Source organism: Eurosta solidaginis, chromosome X (genome assembly GCF_040869045.1).
Source record: "Eurosta solidaginis isolate ZX-2024a chromosome X, ASM4086904v1, whole genome shotgun sequence".
Taxonomy (NCBI): domain Eukaryota; kingdom Metazoa; phylum Arthropoda; class Insecta; order Diptera; family Tephritidae; genus Eurosta; species Eurosta solidaginis.
Window position 1 is genome coordinate 155905477 of NC_090324.1, and position 9651 is coordinate 155915127.

The 9651-nt window shown below is 39.2% G+C and overlaps 1 long non-coding RNA gene across 1 annotated transcript; it reads left to right on the top strand.

Annotated features, from left to right (window-relative positions):
- Positions 1-8268: 8268 nt before the first annotated feature.
- LOC137234660 (uncharacterized) lies at positions 8269-9017 on the top strand. Its single transcript, XR_010947861.1, has 2 exons — positions 8269-8881; positions 8950-9017. It is a non-coding gene; the product is annotated as an uncharacterized lncRNA (long non-coding RNA).
- The last annotated feature ends 634 nt before the right edge of the window (positions 9018-9651 follow it).

The window sequence follows — 9651 nt, forward strand, 5'->3', positions numbered from 1 at the left end:
GGGATTGGGAGAGGAACAGGAGTGGGTGGCATTCACCCTTATCGCGAGTTTTATTTTCACCCGAAAATATTCACAGTTTTTGTTCGCCCTATCGCAGAGGGTGGCGGAACAATTTTTCTTGTTCGAAAAAGATTTCACCTTATCGGCAACTCTTTGTTCAGGCGAAATGAACAGCGGGGAAACCCAAATTTGTTCACTTATATTTTACAGGCGAACGAGAGGATAACAAAATGTAAATAATTTTTTGTTTTGAAATTTGATACTCTTTTATTGTTAGAAATAAATCAATCAATAATGCACAATCGGAAGCTGAGTGGAAAAAAGTGAAATTCCTGTATTGCTAAGTATGTAAATTCTATTTTCTATGACAACGTATCAGTCAGCCAAGTTATCCATTGTGGATAAAGCAATGGTTCCAAAATGTTGAGCACCTCTGAAAGAACCTCACTGAAACAAGATTGGCTAAGACCCACCTCACGGTCCTTTCCAACGCCTTTTTGATGTCTTCCCTCTGCGATAAAGCGAACACATACGCTCAACTTTACAATTGGTGGAACTCCAAATTTTTGCTTCAATTGTGGCAAGGAGTTGGTAAGAATATCTAGCAAATATTTGAATTGCGGCTTGTTTAGCCTGTAATATTGCCGAAAACTAGTTGAAAAGAAGTTAATTTGTTATCCAAAAGTACTGAAAATATTAATTTTTAACTTACAGAAAATCACTTAGCTCCAAAGGTTTAGAACTGTCCCTTAATTGCCTCCGGATCGCTTTCACATTTATATTCTCCTAGCGCTCAATCAATACCAACCTAAGTGCAATACTAAACATTTTTTTATAAATTTTTTATCTCTATTTTTGCGATATTTTAATGAAATATATGCTTGTTTACAAAATGTACACAATTGCAAATAAATCATTTGTTCACCGCTAATTCGCAATAGAGCATCAGCTGTTTCGAAGTGAACTTTTGTTCGCCCGAAATTGCTGATAGGCGAAAAAAGTTCACCCGAACAAAAAAGTGAAGGCGAACACTTTTCCGCGTGAACTTCGCGATCAGGGTGATTGAGAGTAGGAGTATCAAGGGAATAGGAGTGGGAGTAGGAGTAACAGGAGTGGGAGTGGGGGTAGGAATGGGAGTGGGATTGGGAGGGGAACAGGAGTGGGGTGGCATTGATAGTAGGATTATCATGGGAATAGAAGTGGGGGTAGGAGTGGGAGTAGGAGTAACAGGAGTGTGAGGTGGAGTGGGATTGGGATAGGAACAGGAGTAGGAGTGGAGTGGGGGTAGGAGTGGAGTGGGGTTGTAGGAGTGGGATTGTGAGTGGGAGTAGTAGTAGCAGGAGTGGTAGTAGGAGTGGAAGTGGGGGTAGGCCTGGGATTGTAAGTGGAAGTAGGAGTAGACGAAGTGGTAGGGGAATTGGAGTGCGGGTAGGAGTGGGAGCAGAGTAGTTGTAGTAGGAGTGGGAGTGGTGGTGAGGGTGAGGGTGGGGGTGGGAAAGAGTGGGAGTAGGATTAGAGGTCGTGTGGGCAGGAGTGGGTGTAGGGGTTGGTAGGGGCAAGAGGATGGGATTGAGAGTGGGAGTAGGAGTAGGAGTATCAGGGGAATAGGAGTTGGGGTATGAGTGGAGGTAAGAGTGGGAGTGGGATTGGGAATAGGAGTAGCAGGAGTTTGAGGGGAACAGGATTAGTAGTAGCTGGAGTAGGGGTGGGAAGAGTAGGAGTAGGAGTGGGAGAGGAAATGGAAATAGGAGTCGGAGTGGGAGGGGTGGGAGTAGGAGTAGGAGTGCTTAAAGGAGTGGTAGTGGGAATACGAGTATGGAGTGGTGATAAGAGTGGGAGTAGGAGTGGGAGTTTTGGTGGTTTCCAATGTAAGTTGTTTGAATGGGTGGGATAAAATATAAACTTACCTGATGTTGATGATAATATAAATGATATAGAATAATGTATGCGTGTGTGATGTGCTTTTTTTTGCTTATCCTGGAAATATAAAAATTTTAAATTTTAAATTTCGTTTGAAAATTTGCAAAAATTCACTTTCTTTTTACTCCTTCTCCTGGCACGAACTTTTTCGAAGTGAGGCAGCGGATAACGAAGGCCATAATTTAGTCCAAAGCCGGCCAAAAGCTGCACATTGTGCAATTTGAGTTCGTATTTTCACACCGACACTAACGATGTGTGATCACGATCGTTTGCTTTCGCTTGTCACTCACTAAAATCAACAATGAATGCAAAAGGAAAAGTCCATGCTCCTTTTTGGGCACATAATAAAAACAATATGCTGCAATGTTAAAGTGACTTTTAATACGTTTTAGTTAGTATTATAAAGTTCATTTGAACATACATATTAATATTGACAATTTAAATATTAATTATTAATAATTAATAATAATTAATTAATTATTAATAAATATTGACAATTTAATATACATATATTTTTATACGTTCTACTTAGTTTTATTAATTTTTATAAATTTTTTTTATTGAATAACTTTATGTTTTGAAAATATATATTTCTATCCTTACATTTACTTTGTTTTATAGTTTTTTCTTAATGAAAAAGTGAGTTTTATCTGACTAGCTCGACCTCCGCGTTCTTAGTTATACGAATATAAGTAAATATAGTCAGGATTAGCTTGAAATCAAATAACCAAAGTCCTTTTTAATTTCAAACTTCACAGTCCACATTTTCTTTTAGCACACTGTTGGAGTTGTCACTCAATTTTTACACACGCTTATGCAGTCATTTATTTCATATATTGAGTGTAACTCTCTCTTTATCACTTAAAACTCAATAACGATATAGTTGAGTACTTTTAAATAAGTAGAAACCCAACATTCGTGTTGCCACCCCTTAAGATTTCGTAGAATGTTGGAAAATTTTTGGGGGTCATAAAAGAACGCGGAATTTTTAGGTCTAATAGCACATCTCCACCTAGAGCTTTAACTGAGAAGATTAAAAAAACTCCTATTTAAACCTGCAGTGTCTCCACTGTAGTTTTAATTTCGGTTTTTTTTTCGTATTAAAAATTTATTAAGTGGGGCCACGTATACAGTTTCGACTTTTGTGAAGTTTTTCAGCCAAAAATTTTACATATTTGAATCAATGTAATGGGCACATTATAATCGAACAAAGTTAACAAAATAATAAATATAGTAGAGTAATATACGGCCTATGCAATATTTCGACCTAAAATCGAAAACGTTTTTGGGTCGTTTTTTTTTCGTTTAATATACAACGTGAAATTTTCCGATTCAATCAAGTTGCATTTAAATAATAATAAACTAAGTTGAAATAAAAGATAATATAATAAAATAAAATAAGAAATATCAAATAAATTAGCATAAAAGACAATATACAAATGTGAATGTAATATCTTTGTAGCAAATTTATTTATTTTTTGTTCACTATAAGGCGTGCTATATCTAAAATGAGCATAAAATCTGGAAATGCAAAAAACATTTGGGTCAAATTTGCAATTAATTGTTATAAATAAATAAATTTAGTGAGTTTGAACAAAATTTGACTCATTATTTCTGATATCATTTTTTTTAAAGCACCTAAAATGAAAAACAAAGAATCTGTTAAATAAAGACCTATGCTTTTACGTGTAAGTAAAATTTGTCCAAAAAAATAGGCCGGTTAAGTTATTACTTCTCTTTAAAGTTTTTTTTGCGCTAACAATTATTTTAGAACAATTTTTTAAGGATTTTGGTACAGACCAATATAGGTAATTGGCAACAATGGGAAACAATATTTTATTTCAACAGAACATGAGCGAAGCAGTAGTTCTCTCACCGTTTACTTACTTACTTAATTGGCGCTTAACCGTCTAAACGGTTATGGCCGTCCAACAAGGCGCCCCAGTCGCTCCTTCGCTCCGCCAACCGGCGCCAATTGGTCACACCAAGGGAGTTTAAATCGTTTTCCACCTGGTCCTTCCAACGGAGTGGGGGCCGCCCTCTACCTGTGCTTCCATAGGCGGGTTCCGATAGAAACACTTTCTTGGCCGGAGCATCATCTTTCATTCGCATAACATGGCCTAGCCAGCGCAGCCGCTGCGTTTTAATTCGCTGGACTATGTTGATGTCTGCGTATAGCTCGTACAGCTCATCATTAAATCTTCTTCGGTACTCGCCATCGCCAACGCGTAGAGGTCCATAAATCTTTCGAAGAACTTTTCTCTCGAACACTCCCAAAGCCGCTTCATCTGCTGTTGTCATGGTCCATGCTTCTGCCCCATATAGCAGGACGGGTACGATAAGTGACTTGTAGAGTATGATTTTCGTTCGCCGAGAGAGGACTTTACTTTTCAATTGCCTACCTAGTCCAAAGTAGCATTTATTGGCAAGATTGATTCTTCGCTGGATTTCAGTGCTGATGTTGTTGCTAGTGTTGATGCTGGTTCCCAAATAAACGAAGTCTTTTACTATTTCGAAATTATGGCTGCCAACAGTAGCGTGGTTGCCAAGGCGCATATGCGCTGACTCTTTGCTCGATGACAGCAGGTACTTCGTTTTGTCCTCATTCACCATCAAACCCATCTTTACCGCTTCTTTTTCCAGCTTGGAGTAAGCAGAACTAACAGCGCGGGTGTTTAGGCCGATGATATCAATGTCATCAGCATATGCCAGTAATTGCACGTTTTTATAGTATATTGTTCCAGTGCGGTTAAGTTCTGCAGCTAGTATAATTTTCTCCAGCATCAAATTAAAGAAATCGCACGATAGGGGGTCACCCTGTCTGAAACCTCGTTTAGTTTCGAACGGCTCGGAGAGGTCCTTCCCAATTCTGACTGAGCTGATGGTTTGCACAGCCGTATAAGTTTTGCGGGGAAACCAAATTCAGACAAAGCGGCATATAGGCAGCTCCTTTTCGTGCTGTCGAAGGCGGCTTTAAAGTCGACGAAGAGGTGATGTGTGTCGATTCTCTTTTCACGGGTTTTTTCCAAGATTTGGCGCATTGTGAAAATCTGGTCGATGGTAGATTTACCAGGTCTGAAGCCGCACTGATAAGGTCCAATCAGCCGGTTCACGGTGGGCTTCAATCTTTAGCACAATACACTTGAAAGGGCCTTATATGCGATATTAAGAAGGCTGATTCCACGATAGTTGGTGCATTTTGCAGTATCCCCCTTCTTGTGAACTGGGCAAAGAACACTTAGATTCCAACCGTCGGGCATGCTTTCGTCCGCCCATATTTTGCTAAGAAGCTGCTGCATGCGCCTTACCAACTCCTCGCCGCCGAACTTGAATAGCTCCGCAGGCAATCCATCAGCGCCCACGGCCTTGTTGTTTTTCAATCTGGTTATTGCTATTCTAACTTCGTCATAATCGGGCGGGGGGACATATATTCCATCATCATCGATTGCGGGATCGGGTTCTTCATCTCTGCGCGGTGAATTGCTGCCTCCATTTAGGAGAGCAGAGAAGTGTTTCCTCCATAATCTCAGCACTCTCTGGACATCAGTTACAAGGTCGCCGTTTTCATTCCTACAGGAGTTTGCCCCGGTCTTAAAACCTTCCGTCTGTCGCCGTATTTTTTGGTAGAATTTTCGGGCGTTATTCCTGGTGGCTAGCAGCTCAAGCTCCTCGCACTCACGCCTTTCTGCTTCTGCTTTTTTCTTCCTGAAAAGGCGTCTCGCTTCCCTTTTCAACTCACGATAGCGTTCACACACTCGTCTTATCGCGCTCGCTTTTAACGTAGCCCTGTAGGCAGCGTCTTTTCTTTCGGTTGCAACGCGGCATTCTTCATCATACCAGTTGTTTTTTCGTGGCCGCCGGTAACCAATTTTTTCCTCGATGGCAGTATGAAGTGCTTTGGAGATATGCTCCCACTGCTCCTGTATTCCTTCAGGATGAGTTGTGCCCTCAGAGAGCAGGTGTGAGAGTCGAGTTGCGAAATCATTGGCAGTCTGTTGTGATTGAAGCTTTTCGACGTCTAGCTTTCCTTGTGTTTTTTGTTCCTTGTTTTTAGCCGCGTTGAGGCGGGTGCGTATTTTGGCTGCAACGAGATAATGGTCCGAATTGATGTTAGGTCCTCGGATCGTTCGCACATCTAAAACACTGGAGGCATGCCGTCCGTCTATCACAACGTGATCGATCTGATTGCGAGTATTTCGATCAGGAGACAGCCATGTAGCTTGATGTATCTTTTTATGCATGAACCTCGTGCTTGATATGACCATGTTTCGAGCACCGGCAAAGTCAATCAGCCTCAGTCCGTTAGGAGAAGTTTCATTGTGTAGGCTGAACTTTCCGACTGTAGGGCCAAAAACACTTTCTTTGCCCACCCTGGCGTTAAAGTCGCCAAGCACGACTTTTATATCATGACGGGGGTGGCGCTCGTATGTGCGTTCTAATTGTTCATAAAAAGTGTCTTTCACCTCATCGTCTTTCTCCTCTGTCGGCGCATGGGCGCAGATGAATGATATATTAAAAAAATTTTGCTTTTATTCGAATAGCGGCGAGACGCTCGTCCACAGGCGTGAACGCCAGCACTTGGCGACAAAGTCTCTCTCCCACCACGAATCCGACGCCGAAACTGCGCTTTTTCGCATGGCCACTCCAATATATGTCACAATTTTTGATCTTCTTTCTTCCTTGCTTCGTCCAACGCATTTCTTGGATGGCGGTGATGTCAGATTTTGCTTTGACGAGGACATCAACCAGCCGGGCATCTGCACCAATCCCATTCAGGGAGCGGACGTTCCAGGTGCATGCCCTCAATTCATTGTCCTTCAAACGTTTGCCATGGTCGTCATCAATAGAGAGTGTATTTATCCGAGGCTTGTTGTTATATTTCATTGGAGTATGGTTTTACGTGGCGGGTCCCAAGCCCAGCGCACAACCCGCTCAGCGGGGGTGAAAATATAACTTGGCACGTTTATATAGCGAGCCGCTTGCTCCAAGACAGACGCCCGCTTGCAGCCGCACCTAGAGGTGTACAGACGCTGCCGATGAAATCTCCCTGGGCTAGCCCTTAAACCGATTATGTCAGAGTGGCCTAGCCAGGTTGTCGCCTTCTCACATTAGCTCACCGCTAAACGAGTGTTTAGCGGCTACCCAGAGGATACTTGGCCGCAAGCGACCGGCAGTAGTGAGCTGCTTGAACCGCATGCAAAAGAATCGCTCTGGCCATTCCCAGGTGAATGGCGGTCAGAAGCTTTCCCCACTTTCGTGGACTTCTACACACGGCCCCACCCTCCACCGTTGGCGTGTACAAATATATACATATGTAGATATGAAACATTTGAGTAACGCGACAATTGAGCATTTGGAGCTATATACTCAGGGGGTTTATGAACATAGTGCGTCCTACAGATGGCAATTTTGATAGTTGCACAGATTTTCGAATTTACAAAAAACTTTTTCTACTAATTAAAATAGGCCTATGCACTGCGGCTGATCAAAACGAATCGATTCATATAACTTTTATATGATTTTACGTATGCTAAGTATGCGAAACTGCCTGTCAATTGATTGTATGGAAATTTTGTTAGCGTATTAATATATAGATAGTAGAGTAATATACGGCCTATGCAATATTTCGACCTAAAATCGAAAATGTTTTTGGGTGGTTTTTTTTCGTTTAATATACAACGTGGCATTTTCCGATTCAATCAAGTTGCATTTAAATAATAATAAACTAAATTAAATTAATAATAAACTAAGTTGAAATAAAAGATAATATAATAAAATAAAATAAGGAATATCAAAATAAATTAGCATAAAAGACAATATACAAATTTTAATGTAATATCTTTGTACATTTTAAAAATATTTTTATTTGCCTTCAAATATTATAATTTATTAAATTTTAATGAGCTCGAGGCAGTTTAAAAAATTGAAACACAGTTTAAATTTTTATATTTCAATTTTATTTGGTCGATATTTCGATCTCATTCTGAGATCATCCTCAACAAACCGCGCTTATTAACTAAGTACGTTGACGACTTGTTCGCGATTGTTAGGACACAAGATGTCGACAAGATGCTCAACGATCTTAACAACTTCAATAAATCAATTCAATTTACAATAGAAACGGAAAAAGATGGAGAGCTACCCTACTTAGACACTCTTATTATCAGAAAGAATAACAAATTGTTGATTGACTGGTATAAAAAGCCCACGGCAGTTCATGTTCCAGGAATAACGGAAAGAATAAAATTTTCAAAGCTCTATGACAGAGATAAATATCAGATCGCGTCAACTTATAAACACACGCTAAGAAAACTCTACAGCAATACAAAGGATAGAATTCCCAAACAAGAGAAGTCTGATGTAGTTTACACGATTCCGTGTAATGGTGACGGGTCCCACTTATGCAAAAAGGTATATGTGGGGACAACAAAAATGAAACTCAATACAAGGATTTCCGCTCACAGGTCAAATGTGAAATTAAGAAGCAGTTTTTCGGACAATAAGACGGCATTGTCATCACATTGCAAAGATACCGGGCATTATCCCGATTTCGATAATGTATCCATTTTACACGAGGAGAAAAATTACGGCAAAAGATATACTTTAGAAATGCTGCACATAACGAACACCCCTAATGACACGAAAATGAATTATAAAATAGATACTGATCAGCTGGCGCGCGTTTACCGCGACTTAATTTTAAGACAACAACACTGTTCTAGTTAGAATTGCAGCTCAACACAACAAATGCAGTGGGATGACAAATATATATGTACATATGTACATTTGTATGTTAATGCAAATGATTATGTCTTTTTGTTCGTCATCCTATGTATTGTTGTTTTTGTAGATTTTTGTTTATACTTACGGTGTTTTAAATTGTTTATATTTTCATATTTATTTGACTTCTACGCTTTCTTTTTTCGTACATCTTGTTAGTCGGTAAAACATATTCAATTGTGTAAGTGGTATTATGTTTAGGGTTTGAAAATTGTTTACATGTTAACTAATTGTTGTTTTTGTCCACAGTTCCTGAGGATGATCTCAGAATGAGATCGAAATATCGACCAAATAAAATTGAAATATAAAAATTTAAACTGTGTTTCAATTTTTTAAACTGCCTCGAGCTCATTAAAATTTAATAAATTGTAATATCTTTGTAGCAAATTTAATATACAACGTGATAAAAGATAATATAATAAAATAAAATAAGAAATATCAAAATAAATTAGCATAAAAGACAATATACAAATTTTAATGTAATATCTTTGTAGCAAATTTAATATACAACGTGATAAAAGATAATCACCCCTATTACGGTTGTCAACGTCAACCATCACTTCGTATCGTCGTCGACATCACGTCGTATCAACATCAATGTCACGTCAATGCATAATTAGTATTTACTAAGGCAATGTATTGATGTCGACGTGATATCGATAAAAACACGATCCCTATATTTTTGACAGCTGTTTATTTACAATTTGTATTGAGTTAATTTTTTATTTAGTGGACAATTTGTGGATCTAAATAACTGCTGAAATCTATTAGTGCACAATTAAGCATTCCGGGCAAAATACACACAAGGAATTTGTTTACGAACTTTAGTGAATATATTGTAGATGATTGGATTTCTCTTTAGTACACCATTAGCAACTCCCTACCTCCCAGAGCGTGGTGCACTAATGGAAAACTTAATCGAATTCGGGAGGGGTATCAAAATACCCGAAT